The 16,146-nt window shown below is 38.6% G+C and overlaps 1 protein-coding gene across 5 annotated transcripts in view; it reads left to right on the top strand.

The window, feature by feature from the left end:
* The first annotated feature begins 73 nt into the window (after positions 1–73).
* DENND4C (DENN domain containing 4C) overlaps positions 74–16,146 on the top strand; it is a 127,899-nt gene continuing 111,826 nt past the window's right edge. For 2 of the 5 annotated variants that reach the window (XM_058695246.1, XM_058695243.1), the window contains exon 1: positions 77–417. The gene's annotated coding sequence lies outside the window, so the exon portion shown is untranslated. Of the gene's footprint in view, positions 418–16,146 lie in introns of all 5 variants that reach the window. The other 3 variants (XM_058695247.1, XM_058695244.1, XR_009251679.1) reach the window with 2 other exon arrangements.

Raw genomic sequence — 16,146 nt, 5'->3', positions numbered from 1 at the left:
CACCCACCCCCGCAGTAGGAAAGGGAGAGGGAGGGGGAAAAGGAAAGTGCTGTTCTGTGGAAAAGGGAGGAAGGAGGGGGAGAAAAAAAAGAAAAGGGAACAGGAATATGGCCGTCAGCTGTCGGGGCGGCACTGCAGCCGGCTGCTACTAGGCGACCCGCCGCCCGCACCGCCGGACCCGGGAGAGCCGAGGCGCCCGAGCGGGCTCGCGCTCCCGGCCGTTATCGCTGCATGCGGCGCCCCTCGAGACCGAGCCCGTCAGGCGGCGCAGGCGCAGATCGGGCCGTGTCGGCGGCGGCCGCGGGAGCAAGTCCCCCCGCCCGGCTGTGGCGAGGGCGCGCAGGCCGCGTAGCCGGCGCTTTCATGCCCCAGCAAGGGGCTGTGTCTGGGTGGCACTGAAGGTGGAGCAGGCGGCAGGTGAGTCTGCGGTGGAGGGCCTTTCAAAGCGGACGAACCCTGCGGCGCGCCTCCACTCGGCCCGCGCTCCCGGGCTGAGAGGGCGCCGGACAGGTAGCAACTCGGAGGGTTGAGTTCCGATGGCCCGCCTGCGGGGGGTAGCCAAGGAGGCGGATAGTGGCCAGGGCTGGCGTTCCCGGCCTAGTTTCTCCGCTGTTTCCGGGGGCGGGGAGTCCCTGGAGCCTGCGGGGTGTGATGATGGGGGAGAGGCCGCGCCAGGACGGGCCTCCCCGCGCCGCCCGTCCAGGCTCCAGAGAGCCACTCGCAGGACGCGCGAGGGGTCTGGGCCCTGGGGATCTCCGGGGCGACTGCCGTCTGGGAGGGGGCAGGGCGGGGAGAGGGCGGGGATTGGGGCACAGGGGGCGGGGAGCTAGGGCAGGGGTCTGGGCGCGAGGAGAGACCTGGGGGCCCGGGCAGGTGTCGCAGGTGAATTGAGGGCATTTCCTCCTCTGCATTACCGTGGCTGAACCTCAGGGCTTCCTTGTGGGGAATGACTTTTCGGAAGACTGGTTCCATTCAACTCCGAGTGACTAAACACAAAACCAACTAATGAGCCCCTAGAGCTGACTTGTGTAAAGAGCTGTAACTTTTCTACACCGAGGATGCTGTACTTTCTTTTTTCTTTGGATGCTTCATGAACCTTTTTCCCTCCCGAGGACCGTCTCATCAGAACAAATAAGGAATGACCCAGTTTTTAAATAGTACCCCCGCCCGGTCCCATTATGTGTTTTTTTTTTCACACGGGAAAATTTAGGGCAGTTACCGAAGTCACTTGTGCAAATGTGAGGGTTAAGTGTCATCTCCAGTAATGAACTGTGTGTGTTTTTGCCGAAGAGAGATTGTCAAGCACTGTAATCTGGGAATTTGATTTACTGAGACTTTAATTGTGTGCAAACTCGTGTTAAGTCGCTAGACTCCAGTTTACGTGGGGATAGATCTTCCTTTCCGGTTTAGAAGGTGAAGGATATAGTAGAATATAGGAAAGAATTTTAGTGCTAAGACGCCAAGTTTTCTATAAGTACTTGATCTGAGGCTATCGTGTGAAATGAAGCGCATTGTTTATGATGATCTGTGTGCACATGAGAGCAAAATCACTATCAAAAGGAAAACTATCTTTGAGCGTTAAAGATTGTCAGTTCTTGATCAATATAATCATGAAAAAAAGCCCTTATATTTTATTTTCTGCCCTGTTATTTGTATTACTGTTAAAAAGTTGGTTAACTGTCTTGGTGTGAGACTGGGGACTCAGAAATGAATTTCGATTTGTATCCATGAGGATGATCTGCCTAATACAGGCTTGCTTTGACTCCTTTTTCTAGCAATGGCAAACTCAGTCCACACTTTCCCCTACATCGATATCTCCTGTGGCCATTTTGCAAAAGAGTTGATTTTTTTTTTTTTTTTTTTGTATTACAGATTTTAGTGAACTGATAATAGGCCAGTTGACTTTGGCCATGGTACCTCACTTAGTGTACTACTGTTTAGACGTGTTAATTTGGATAATAGAAAAGCGATGATGTTAGAAATGTTGAAGTTGTATCTTGGAGTAATTTACTCTTGTATAATTTGTAAATGAGAGCATTCTGTTGTTGAGAGTAAACATAGTATTTTGTAGTATAAACTTGAGTTTCCAAGCTGAAGAAATTGGCAGTAGAGATGGTGTGTGGAGTGTTCTTAAAACGCAAATGTTTTAAATTACAAGGAACTGCAGTGATGTGTAGGCTGTAAAAATTCACAGTGCCAGACTTAGAAGGTTATTTGGTTGAGGTGCTCTCTATAAAGAAACATGTTAAGTGTCTTCAATAAAAGCTAATTTGTAGCTATACACAAGGGATTTTTGCATGATAAAGATACATAAAGGCACCTTTGCTCTTTATGTCTCTTTCAGTTATGACCAGAACATGTCATATTTTCTTTGGAGTTTCCTGCCTGGATAGTTACTGATTTTGCATTGGCTCTTCTTGCTGCTCAGTTTGAAAGTTAGGTTTCAGTCTTAGCCTTGCAGCCTATATACAGGTTGAAAAGAAAAAGAAAGCTGCTGAGTCAGAGGCAGGTTGTCTTATTTGGTCTTTCTGATTTGCAGCAGGGAATTTCTGTTATAATTTCAATTTCCAATATAATATGCTTGCTGAAATTTGGTTAGTGAGGGCAAATAAGCTTTCCTAATACACAAATTAAAATTTTATCTTCTCTCAGCTGGTGCCAGGAATTTTCTCTCCTCTTGCAGATTGTCGGTTTGACAGACTCATAGTAAATGGGATGCCTTGTTGGGATGGAAGATTCCTTTGTAAGGGTTAAAAATTGGGGAAAATTTTACACAGTACAGCTAGCGTAAAAGTGTATGTTTAGCATCAGATTGTAGGAAATTCCAAAATCAGATAATTTTATTATTTGAAAATTCAAACAGTATTTTTTGGGATGAAATTAGGTAGTTTATAAACTTAAAAATTTTTTCTACTTATGGCAGTACGTAATACATATAAATAAGTGTAATAGAGCTTAATGTGCTGCTTGAAAACTTTTTATTGGAAAGAAATATAACATGATTAAAGGAAATTCCAAAGGGAAAAAAATTGATTCTCACATATCTTACATTTTTCTGTATTCTTATTCTATTTGTATAATATATTAATCAGTAAAGTATACTAATCCTATCTATACTTGTGTATGATTCTGTGGGTGATATTCATATAATTGTCTTTTTAAGCATCACATTTTCCCCTGGTGCTGCATATTATTATTTTATGGTTTTGTAATAGTCCAAAGTTTTACTGTTTCACAGTGGATTTAACTTTTTCTCTGTGTTTTAGCATTTTACTAATTCCACTTTATTACTCTTAAATGATGTGATAATGAAATCATTTTGCTAATATGATGGTCCAAACCAAATTACTTTTTAAACTTTTGAGGGAGTAAGCATTCTTTGAACTGTTTCATTTGCAGTGGATTATTATGGCTCCTATAATATAGTATTCAGTTGAAAACAGAATTAAAGATGAAAAGCTATAGATGTGTATGACTTGAATTTATTGAGTACATATCAAAATATAAATTCACAGTTCTCCCTATTACTGACTTACAAGTTTCTATGTCTACTAATTTTACTTTAAAAATATAATAAGTAATATTCTTATAGGAATTCTTTTTTTTTAAGTTTATTTATTTTGAGTGTACAAGCATGCAAGTGAGGGAGGGGCAGAGAGAGAGGGAGAGAGAGAGAATTCGAAGCAGCTCCACGCTATCAGCATAGAGCCCTGACCAGAGGCTCGAATCTGCAAACCACAAGATCATCACCTGAGCCGAAATGAAGAGTTGGAGGCTTTAGTTACTGAGCCACCTGGGCGCCTGCCCCTCTTATAGGAATTCTTTTTTTTTTTTTTTTTTGCAGGAATGAATTTTATTTTATTTTATTTTTTTAATATGAAATTTATTGTCAAATTGGTTTCCATACAATACCCAGTGCTCATCCCAACAGGTGCCCTCCTCAATGCCATCACCCACTTTCCCTTCCCTCCCACCCCCCATCAACCCTCAGTTTATTCTCAGTTTTTAAGAGTCTCTTATGGTTTGGCTGTCTCCCTCTTTTTTTTTTTCCTTCCCCTCCCCCATGGTCTTCTGTTAAGTTTCTCAGGATCCACATAAGAGTGAAAACATATGGTATCTGTCTTTCTCTGCCTGACTTATTTCACTTAACACTCTCCAGTTCCATCCACGTTGCTACAAATGGCCAGATTTCATTCTTTCTCATTGCCAAGTAGTCTTCCATTGTGTATATAAATCAATTTCTTTATCCATTCATCAGTTGATGGACATTTAGGCTCTTTCCATAATTTGGCTATTGTTGAAAAGGAATTCTTAATAATTAAAGTAATATTGTGAAAAATAAAATAAAGTAGTATTGTGGGACATAAATGTTTTTCAGTGTATCTTATTTCAACCAAATCTACTATTTACAAATCTAGATTTAAAATCTTTTGACTTATACAAGAGTAATTTTATAGGATTTTAAAAGTCTTTGTAATATTTTATATGATTCCTTGAATCTGGTTTTTTATTGTGTATATGCAGTTCATATATATCTTAATTTAGGGATGCTTAGATCCTAAAAGCATAGATGTTATGAGTCTCTTTTTAATTACGGAAAAAAGAATCTGTTAAATAGGTACTGTGCTATCTGCTAGGGATAAAAGATGAATAACATACAGTCTAAATATTAATGGCTAAGGAGCACTTGGGTGGCTTAGTCGGTTAAGCATCCGACTTTGGCTCAGGTCATGATCTCTTCGCCTTTGTGAGTTCTAGCCCCTCGTTGGGCTCTGTGCTGACAGCTCAGCCTGGAGCCTGCTTTGGTTTCTGTGTCTCCCTCTCTCTCTGCCCCTCCCCTGCTCACACACTCTCTCTCCCTCTCTCTCTCTCTCTCTCCCTCTCTCTCTCTCTCTCTAAAAAATAAATAAACATTAAAAAAGTTTTTTTTAAATATTAAAAGCTAGTAAGGTAAACAGTCTTATAAATAAATATCATAGCTACAACATGACATATCCAGAATAGAGCAAACTTCTCTATAGGAGCAGGGGGAAGTCCCTAAACTGTGTCTGGTGTGGATTAGAGAGGGTAATTTACATAGAAGGAGGCATTTGATTTAAAACTCAAAGAATGATATGAAAGGTACAAGGTAATGAAAACATGGTGGATTTTATCAAAATACAAGTAATGTAGTGTGGGGGCACAGGTAGTTTGGAGGGAAGTGGAGAGTAAGCTGGAGGGGAAAGCAGAGGCTATGTCATGAAGGGTCGTAAAAGTCAAATAAGAAATTGAGACTGTACATTGTAGGGAACAGAAAACCATGTAATGATTTTAGGCTGTTAAATATCTTTGGCTCAATTGTATGAAGGATGGATTTGGGAAAGCAGCTTGAGTGAGGCTGCAAGTTCATCAGTCAGAAGATCTTGAGGGCATCCAGGTGAGAATTGAGAACAGCAGTGGTAGGGATGGAAAAAAATGAATAAATTGAGAACTATCATGTAATACATACATTTACTCTGGCTCAGAAGCCTTGTCTCTAGCCATATCTTCTCCTTGTCTTCTTGTCCAGTGTGTACCTGTCACACCAGCTAACTTAGATTCTTTCTCTTAGAGCCCTTGTTTATGCTATTCCATTTACATGTTAGTTTTTCTGAGCTGTTTTTCCTGATCACACTGTCTATTTAGGGGGAAACGTTATTATCATTCCACTTAGTTATTTTATTCTGTAGAGTTTCTTTTCTTACCTTCCTTCATATTTGTTTCCCTTACTAGTTTTGGAGCTTGTATATGATCTGACTCCTTTTTATTTTTTGTAAGTGTGGGTCTATTTCTAGTTTCTTTTTCTGTTCCGTTGGTCTATGTATTTTTTAAATATTTGTTTATTTTGAGAGAGCACACGAGCGAGCTCATGTGCATGCACGTGCAAACAGGGGAGGGGCAGAGAGAGAGAGAGAGGGAGAGAATCCTAAGGAGGCTCCACACTGGCAGCACAGAGCCCGGTTCAAGGCTTGATTGCAGAAACCTGGAGATCATGACCTGAGCTGAAATCAAGAGTCAGTTGCTCAACTGACTGAATTTATGCAGGCGCCTGTCTTGGCCTAGATTCTTATACTAATACTATATTGTCTTTATTTCTTTATAGCAAGCCTTACAGTCAGGTAGCATATGTCCTTCAACATTGTCTTTTTTCAACATTGCTTTGGTTATTTTGGATCTTTTGCATTTTCATATAAACTATAGACTAAGCTTGTCAGTGTTCACAAAAAGCCTGATGAGGAGAATTGACATCTTAATAATATTGAGACTTCTGATATTTTAACATGGTATATCTCTCTATGTATTTAGGTTTCTTTAGTTTTTTTTCTCTGCAATGTTTTTGTGATTTTCCTTTTATAGGCTTTGTATATATTTTGTTCAGTTTATCCTGAAGTATTTAATGTTTTTTGATACTTTCCATTGTTAATGAAACTGTATTTAAAATTTTTTTCTTCAACTTTTGTTGATATTGTAAAAGATACAATTGATTTAGTTGTCTTACTAAATTCACTTTTTTTAATTCACTTTTTAATTCTAGTAGCTTTCAAGTAGATTCCTTACGATTTTCTTCATACACAGTCATGTCTGCAGAGAAAGCCATTTTTGCTTCTTATTTCCAGCGTATGCCTTTTGTTTCTTCTTGCCTTATTGCCACTGCTAGATCAGTGGTATTCACTAGAAATATAATGTAATTTAGAATTTCTAGTAGCCCCACAATAAGAGGCAACAATAAGTCAGTCATTAAATGTAATATATTTTTTATTTCATTACCTCTAGCATATTATTCACATGTGTAGTAGTTTCCTCAGCACTGTCATAACAAATTACCACAAACCATGTGGTTTAACAGAACAGAAATTTATTCTATCTCAGTTCTGGAAACTAGAGGTCTGAAATCAAGGTGTTGGCAGGTACATGCTCCCTCTGAAGGCTCTAAGAAGAATTCTTTCCTTGCCTCCTCGTATTTCTGATGGTTGCAGGCAATCCTTAGATATAGGGCTATTGAGAGTTGCTCTTTCTTCTTATGTCAGTTTTGGTAATTTGTGTGTTAAACATTTTGACCATTTCAAATAAGTTGTTGAATATATTGGTGTGAAAGAAAATATTTATAATATTTCCTTGTGATCTTTTTAACATCTAACAATATACCTTTCATTCCTCATATTAGTAATTTGACCTTTCACTTTTTTCTTGATTTAGAGTTATTGATTTTTTTTTATTGCTATTGCTTGTCCATTTTCAATTTTATTGATTTCTGCTCTTTTTATTTTTTTCCTCTACCTTTGGTTAATTTGTTTTTCTTTTTTTAGCATCTTAAGGTGGACACTTATATCACTGATTTAAAAACTTTCCTGTTTCCTGGGACACCTGGGTGTTTGTGAGTTTGAGCCCTGCATCCAGCTCTGTGCTGACAGTGAGGAACCAGCTTGGGGTTCTCTCTTTCCTTCTCTCTCTGCCCCTCCCTTGCTTGCATGCATGTGCACACTCTTTCTGTCTCTCAAAATCAATAAACTTTAAATAAATTAAATAAATAAGTAAATAAATAAAAATTTCTTTTCTAATATAAGTGCTTAAAGCTATAAACTTCCTTCTAAACATTACTTTAACTGCATTTTACACGTTAATTTCTGTTATTTTTTTAACTTAAAAAATTTTAAATATTTATTTTTGAGAGAGAGTCAGAAAGTGAGCAGGGAGGGGTAGAGAGAGAGGAGATACAGAATCTGAAGCAGGGTCCAGACTCTGAGCTGTCAGCACAGAGCCTGATGGGGGCTTGAATCCACAAACCGTGAGATCATGACCTGAGCTGAAGTCGGATGCCTAACTGACTGAACCACCTAGGTGCCCCTAAATTTTTTTTTTTTTTTTTTATAATTTTAGAGAGCATGAGTGGGGGAGAGGGGCAGAGAGAGAGAGAGAGAGAGAGAGAGAGAGAATGAATGAATGAATCCCAAGCAGGCTCCATGCTCAGCACAGAGCCTAACATGGGGCTCCATCCCATGACCCTGGCATCATGACCTGAGCTGAGACCAGGAGTTGGATGCTCAACTGACTGAGCTACCCAGGTACCCTAATTTCTGTTATTTTCATTCAGCTCAGGATATTTTCTAACTTCTCTTGTGATTTTTTTTTTCTTTGACTGATGGATTATTTGGAAGAGTGTCTTTTAATTTCTGAATACTTATGGAATTTTATAAGATGTCTTCCTATTACTGATTCCAAATTTAATTCCACTGTGGTCAGAGAACATGTTGTGTATGATTTATATTTTTTAAAATTTATCCAGACTTGTTTTATGGGCCAGCATCTTGTTTCTCTGAGTGAATGTTCTATGTGCACTTGAAAAGAATTTGTATTTTGCTGTTGTTGGGTGGACTTTTCTATAAATATCATTTATGTCGAGATGATAGTGTTCGTCAAATATTACGTATTGCTGATTTTCTGTATGCTTGTTCTAATTACTAAGTGAGGAGTGTTGGACTCTGTTTAATTGCGGATCTGTTTATTTCTCCTTTCAATTCTGTCAATTTGCACATGAAAAGATGCTCAACATCACTCATCATCAGGGAAATAAAAATCAGAACTACGTTGAGATACCACTTCACACCTGTCAGAATGGCTAAAATTAACAACACAGGAAAGATGTTGGTGAGGATGTGGAGAAAGGGAACCCCCTTAAACTGTTGGTAGGAATGCAAACTGGTGTAGCCACTCTGGACAATAGTATGGACACCCAAAAAGTTAAAAATAGGACTATCTTATGACCCAGCAATTGCACTAGTAGGTATCTGTCCAAAGGATACAAAATTACTGATTTGAAGGGGCACATGCACCCTGATGTTTATAGCAGTATTATAAAAAGTAGCCAAATTATGGAAAGAACCCAATGTCCATAGACTGATGAATGGATAAAGAATGTGTGGTATGTGTATACATACATATATACATAGATACGTGCGATGGATACATACATCAAAAAGAATGAAATCTTGCCATTTGCAATGATGTTGATGAAGCTAGAGTATATTCTAAGCGAAAGAAGTTAGAGAAAGACAAATACCATATGATTTCACTCATATGTGGAAAAAAATGTTTGTAATGTTTATTTTTGAGAGAGAGAGAGAGAGAGAGAGTGCAAGTGGGATAGGGGCAGAGGGAGAAGGAGATATAGAATCTGAAGCAGGCTCCAGGCTCTGAGCTGTCAGCACAGAGCCCGACCTGGAGCTTGAACTCATGAACTTCGAGATCATGACCTGAGTCAAAGTCAGTCACTTAACCGACTGAGCCACCTAGGCGCCCCTCATGTGTGGAATTTAAGAAACAAAATAGATAAACATAGGGGAAAGGAAAAATAAAAGGGAGGCAAACCATACGTGACTCTTAACTATAGAGCTTAAAGCTTTGGAAACCTCTGATCTCTTTTTACCGCTTCTGTAGTTTTGCCTTTTCTAGAATGTTATGTAAATGGAATCATATAGTAGTTAACTTTTTATTTTTATTTTTTTTATGTTTGTTTATTTTTTGGGGGGGGGGCAGAGGGAGAGGGAGAGAGAGAGAGAGAGAGAGAGAATCTGAAACAGGCTCCATGATGATGTGGGGCTTGATCTCAGGGACTGTGAGATGACTGCCTAAGCCGAAATCCAGTCGGAGGCTTAACCAACTGAACCACCCAGGGGCTCCCCCACAGTTCTTTTCAGATTAGCTTCTTTCACTTTGCAGTATGCACTTAAGGTTCCTCCATGTTTTTTTTCATGGCTTGAGAACTAATTGCTTTTTTTCACTGAATCATCCATTGTATGAATGTGTCACAGTTTGTTTATCCATTTATCTATTGAATGACATCTTCTCTGCTTCCAGTTTTTGGTGATCATGAATAAAGCTGCTATCAACATTGTATGTAGGTTTTGCATAGACAAAAGTTTTCAAACACATTGGGTAGATACCTAGGAGGCTGGCTGCTGGGTCATATGGTAAGCTTACCTGTAACTTTGTAAGAAACCATTAAACTATCTTCCAAAGTGGCTGTTCCATTTTGCATATCCATGAGCAGTGAATTTCCTGTTCTTTCTATATTCTTATCAGCATCTGGTGTTAGGTCTTCTTTTTTTTTAATTTTAGCTACTCTAATGGAGGTGTATTGGTATCTCTTTTAAGTTTGCATTTCTCCAGTGACACTGAGCATTTTTCATATACATATTTGTCATGTGTATATCATCTTTGGTGAAGTATATGTTCAAATCTTTTCCGTATTTCTTTTTTACTTGTTGGGTTGTTTGTTTTCTTACTGTTGAGTTTTTTTGCAAATTTTGTGTACCTGTCCTTTATCAGATATCTGTTTTGCAAATATTTTCTCACTCTGCAGCTTGTCTTTTTATTCTCTTCACCGTGTCTTTTACAGAGCAGAAGTTTTTAATAGATTCTACCTTACTCTTTATTTCATGGATTGTGGTTTTGCTATCTAAAAACTCATTGCCAGGGACGCCTGGGTGTCTCAGTCGGTTAAGGGTCTGACTTTAGCTCAGGTCATGATCTCATGGTTCGTGGGTTTGAGCCCCATGTCAGGCTCTGTGCTGACAGCTCAGAGCCTGGAGCCTGCTTTGTATTCTGTGTGTGTCTCTCTCTGCCCCTCCCCTGCTCATGCTCTGTCTCTCTCTTAGAAATAAATAAACATTTAAAAAAATAGTAAAAACTCATCGCCAAACCCAAGATCCTACATTTTCTTCTGGAAGAAAGGTCTATGATCTATTTTATTTTACTTACCTATTAATTTTTATTTACTTATTTTTAGAATATTTATTTATTTTGAGAGAGAGAGAGAGAGAAAGAGCATGACCAAGGGAGGGACAGAGAGGGAGAGAGAGAATCCCAAGCAGGTTATGTGCTGTCAGTTCAGAGTTGGTCGTGATGCTTGATCTCACAAACCAGGTAGGTGATCACGACCTGAGCCAAAATCAAGAGTCAGATACTCAGCCTACTGAACCACCCAGACCCCCCTAGGATCCATTTTAAATGATTTTTTGTAGAAGGTATAAGATCTCAATCTAAATTTGTTTGTTTTGCATATGGAGGTTCAGTTTTCCACCACTATTTGTTGAAAGACTATCCTTTCTCCATTGAATTGCCTTTGCTGTTTTGTCAAAGGTCAGTTGTGTCTTTGTTTAAAACGTTTCCTAGAGGTAGCTTAGAGTTGAGTCTTATTTTTGTTAACCCAATCTAATAATTTCTATCTTTTATTATTTATTTATTTTAAGTGTTTGAGAGAGAGGGAACGTGCAAGTGCAGGAGGGGCAGAGAGAGAGGAGAGAGAAACTCAAGTAGACTCTGCTCAGCCCAGAGCTGAAGAGGGGCTTGATCTCATGACTGTGAGATCCTGACCTGAGTCAAAATCAAGAGTCTGTCGCTCAACCCACTAAGCCACTCAGGCACTACTCTGTTTTTTAATAGGCGTTGTTAGGCCACTTAAAATTAAAAAAAAAAAAAAAAAAAAAAAATCAATTTTATTGAGAGATCTAATTTATACATCATAAAATTCACCCATTTAAAGGAAACATTTCAGTGTTTCTTAGTATACTTACAGAGTTTTGCAATCATCAGTGTAATCTATTTTAGAGCAATTTCATCACTCCAGAAAGAAATCTTGTGTTCATTAGCAGTCACTGTCTAATCCCTCACTCCCCAGCCCTAGCCCTTGGCAAGTACTAATCTATTTTCTGTCTCAGTAAAATTTGCCTATTCTAGACATTTCATATCAATGAAATCATACAATATGTGATCTTTTGCAACTAGCTTCTCTCATTTAGGATAAGGTTTTTGAGGTTCATTCATGTTGTATAAGTTTCTAATTGTGGCAAAATTGGGGCATCTGGGTGGTGCAGTCAGTTGAATGTGACTTTTGCTGAGGTCATGATATCACAGTTCGTGATTTCAAGCCCCCATATCAGGCTCGCTGCTGTCAGCACGGAGCCTGCTTTGGATCCTCTGTCCCCCTCTCTCTGCCCCTACTTCACCGTGCTCTCTAAAAAAATCAATAAACACTTAAAAGAAAAAGACTTAATTGTGGCAAAATTCACATAACATAAAATTCACCATTTAACTGGGTGGGGGATGGGCGAAATCAAGTGGGTGAAATGGGCCCAACCCCATTTGGGTCACCCTAAAATGGGTGAAACCCCAATTTCATGGGGGTGAAAAGTACACAGCATAGGGAATATAGTCAGGGGTATTGTAATAGCATTGCATGGTGACAGATAGTAGGTATACTTGAGGTGAGCAAAGCAGAATGCAGACTTGTGGAATCATTATGTCTAGTACCTAAAACTAATGTAACATTGTTACATGGTATCAACTATAATTTTAAAAAATAGTAAAAAAAGTCCCATTTTAACTATTTAAGAATGTACAATTCAGTGGCATGTAGTACATTCACAATGCTATACAACTGTTACCACTATCTAGTTCCAGAATGTTTTCATCACCCCCAAAGGAAACTCCTTTCCTTTTAAGCCATCATTCCCCATGCTCCTCTATCCCCAACCCCTGGCAACCAGTAGTCAGCTTGCTTTTTCAGTTGGATTTGCCTATTCTGGATATTTCCTATAAATGGAATTATACAGTGGGCGCCCGGGTGGCTCAGCTGGTTGAGTGTCTGACTTCGGCTCAGGTCATGATCTTGTGGTCTGATCTGTGAGTTTGAGTCCCACGTCGGGCTCTGTGCTGACAGCTCAGAGCCTGGAGCCTGTTTCAGATTCTGTGTCTCCCTCTCTCTCTGCCCCACCCTTGCTTGTGCTCTGTCTCTCTCTGTCTTTCAAAAATGAATAAACATAAAAAAAATTAAAAAAAAGGAATTATACAGTGTGTGACTTTTTAAAATTGAGGCAAAACTGGCATACATTAGTAGTTCTAGGTGTACAGCATAATAATTCAATTTTTGTGTACATTACCAAGTGATCACCATAATAAGTCTAGTTACCATCTGTTACACCGTGCAACTGCTCCTCTTCACCCATGTCCCTATCTCCAACCTCCTTCCCTCTGATAACTACTGATCTCTGCTCTGTATCGATGAGTTTTGTTTGCTGGTTTGTTTTGTTTATTAGATTCCACATATAAGTGAAATCATATAGTAATTGTCCTTCTCAGTCTGACTTATTTCACTTAGCATAATACCCTCAAGGTCTGTCCATGCTGTCACAAATGCAAGATTTCCTTCTTTTTATGGCTGAGTAGTATTCCAGTGCATGTGTGGGTGTATACACACACACAGCTTTATCCATTCATCCATCAGTGGACACTTATGTTGTTTCCATGTCTTGAGTATTGTAAATAATGCTGCAGTGAACATAGGGGTGAATATTTTTTTGAACTAATGCTTTTGTTTTCCCAGAAGTGGAATAACTGGGTCATATGGTATTTCTATTTTTATTTTAAGGAACCTCCATGTTGTTTTCCATAATGGCTACACCAATTTATATTCCCACGGACAGTGGATGATAGTTCTCTTTTTTCCACAGCCTCTCCAACACTTCTTTCTTTTTGATAATAACCATTCTAACAGGTGTAAGGTAATATATCATTGTGGTTTTGATTTACATTTCCCTGCTAATTACTCATGTTGAACATCTTTTCGTGTGCTGGTTGGCCACTGACCTTTCTGTCTGGCTTCTTTCACTTAGCTTAATACTTTCTAGGTTCATCCATGTTAGACCATGTATCAGTAGTACTTCTTTTTATGCCTGAGTAATGTTCTGTTGCATTGAAATAACACATTTTGTTTACTGATTCTGACTTGATAGGTATTTGGGTTTTTTCTGTTTTGGCTATTTTAAGTAGTGCTGCTATGAATATTTGTGTATGTGTTTATAGGGACATATGTTTTTGTTTGTCATGGTAGACAAATTTAGTGAAATTATTGATAAGGTTGGGTTTGAATCTATTATCTTGCTATTTATTTTTAATTTGTCCTGTCTGTTTGATGTTCCTTTTTGACGTTTTTTATTTATTTTTGGGACAGAGAGAGACAGAGCATGAATGGGGGAGGGGCAGAGAGAGAGGGAGACACAGAATCGGAAACAGGCTCCAGGCTCCGAGCCATCAGCCCAGAGCCTGACGCGGGGCTCGAACTCACAGACCGCGAGATCGTGACCTGGCTGAAGTCGGACGCTTAACCGACTGCGCCACCCAGGCGCCCCGATGTTCCTTTTTGGACTGAATATATTTTAGTATTCTTTTCATCTCCACATTGGCTTGTTAGTGATAGATAGTTTTTTTTTTTTTTTAAGTAATTGCCTTAGGGCTTATAAATGCATCTTTAAGTTAACCAGTCTTCCTTCAAATAGTATTATACTATGTTGTATATTACCCAAGACTCCTCCCTTCTTCCTCATCATTAAAAACAGTAATACTAGTTCTACATTATTGGGTTATGAATGTCAAATGAGCTAATGGATGTAAAATACTTTGAACATAGCTCATGCTTTTATTTATATTGCGAATAATAGGAAAAAACTTCATTAGAATTTCTGGAATTTGTAGATTGTTTCTTTTCCAGCCTGCTTTAGCTGCCTACTTCCATGATCACAACCAGGACTGTTGGTTCTCAATTTGACTGTACATTACAGTTAACTGAGCAGCTTAAAAAATATTTATGGTAACATGTCACCCTTAAATTCTTATTTTATTGGTTTGGTATGTATTTTTTAAAGTGTTCCAGCTGGTTCCAATGTGTAGTTAGTGTAGAGGACCATTACCCTGGACTTTATGACCATAATCTTTAACTTAAAGTATTTTAAGCATCTAACTGACTTCCATTTCCTTTTTTGCCAGCTTATCTATTCTGGTACCCTAATTTGACATTTTTTACATTCCATTGAGATCCAGGGCATTAGCCACACCATTTTTTCACTGTCTATTAACCCCCTCATAGAGTAATTTCTTTCCTTACCCAATTATATTGATTCAGTGAAAAAAAAAAAAATTAATGCCTATAGGTGTTTTGTACTATTTTGTGAGGTCAAGTTGTCAACTCCCTTGTTCCTCTCTTCCTTACTGTAATCGAGGTACAACTTCAGCCCTGATTAAATTCATTGCTTTGCCAACTCTACTTCCTTCAACTTGAGCAGCTGAGTGTCACTAGAGAAAACAAAGAACAGTGCTGATTGGTCTCACTTTAATTTACGGCCACAAGTTATCACTTGTGCCCCCACCATTATGTAGTCATTTTCCTGTTCCACTTTCATTACTAAGAAGACCATTTAATCTCTTTTCTTTCTATATTCTTGGCCATATGTGTGTGTGTGTGTGTGTGTGTGTGTGTGTGTGTGTGTGTATTATGTGTGTATCTATCTATCTATATGTATATACTTCAAAGAGGTCTTCCTTGATTGCACTATAAGATGAGCCCTTGCATTACCACTTTCTTTCCCTCTGTCTTGCTTTATTTTTCTTCATAGTACTTATGTTTTCTGAAATTATTTATAAAATTATACTTGTTTACTGATTGTTTCCCAACTATGATATAAGATCCGTACAGACAGGCATTTGGTGTTTTCACTGCTTTAATTCCCAGCATTTAGAACAATGTCTGAGGCTCAGTCATAGGTTATTAATAAACTAGCAGTGATTGATTAGTAAACATAAGAGCTCTTGCCCATTGGCCACAAAACTATAAAATACTTAGGAATAATCCACTCAAGACCTGGATGAAACAAACTATGATACTTTGCTTAAAGGCTTAAAAAAAAAAAAGACTTGAATAAAATGGAGAGCCATACCATGCTCCTGAGTAGAGAACTTTATATTGTAAAGATGTCCATTCTCCTTAAATACACTGTTTTAGAGCAGTTCTAAAAAAGATCTCAACCCCCCTCCCCCCTGAAACTTGATAAGCTTGGATGAATAAGTCTGAAAAATCTTAAACTTCCTCTTTACCCTTTTTTTTTTTTTATCTGCCAGATCAGAAAATATTTAGAGCTACTATAATTAACTATGGATGGTATTAGCTTGGAAATTGGCTAATGAAACAAAACAGAGGTTAGATTTTACAGGATTCTATAGGATATTAGTATATGAGAAAGATGAGAAGAGAATTATTCAGTAAGTTAACCTTTCCATAATAAGTAGATGACATGGTTA

Source organism: Neofelis nebulosa, chromosome 12 (genome assembly GCF_028018385.1).
Source record: "Neofelis nebulosa isolate mNeoNeb1 chromosome 12, mNeoNeb1.pri, whole genome shotgun sequence".
Classification (NCBI taxonomy): domain Eukaryota; kingdom Metazoa; phylum Chordata; class Mammalia; order Carnivora; family Felidae; genus Neofelis; species Neofelis nebulosa.
Note: the sequence above shows the minus strand (reverse complement) of the source record. Positions and strands in the feature narration are given on the sequence as shown.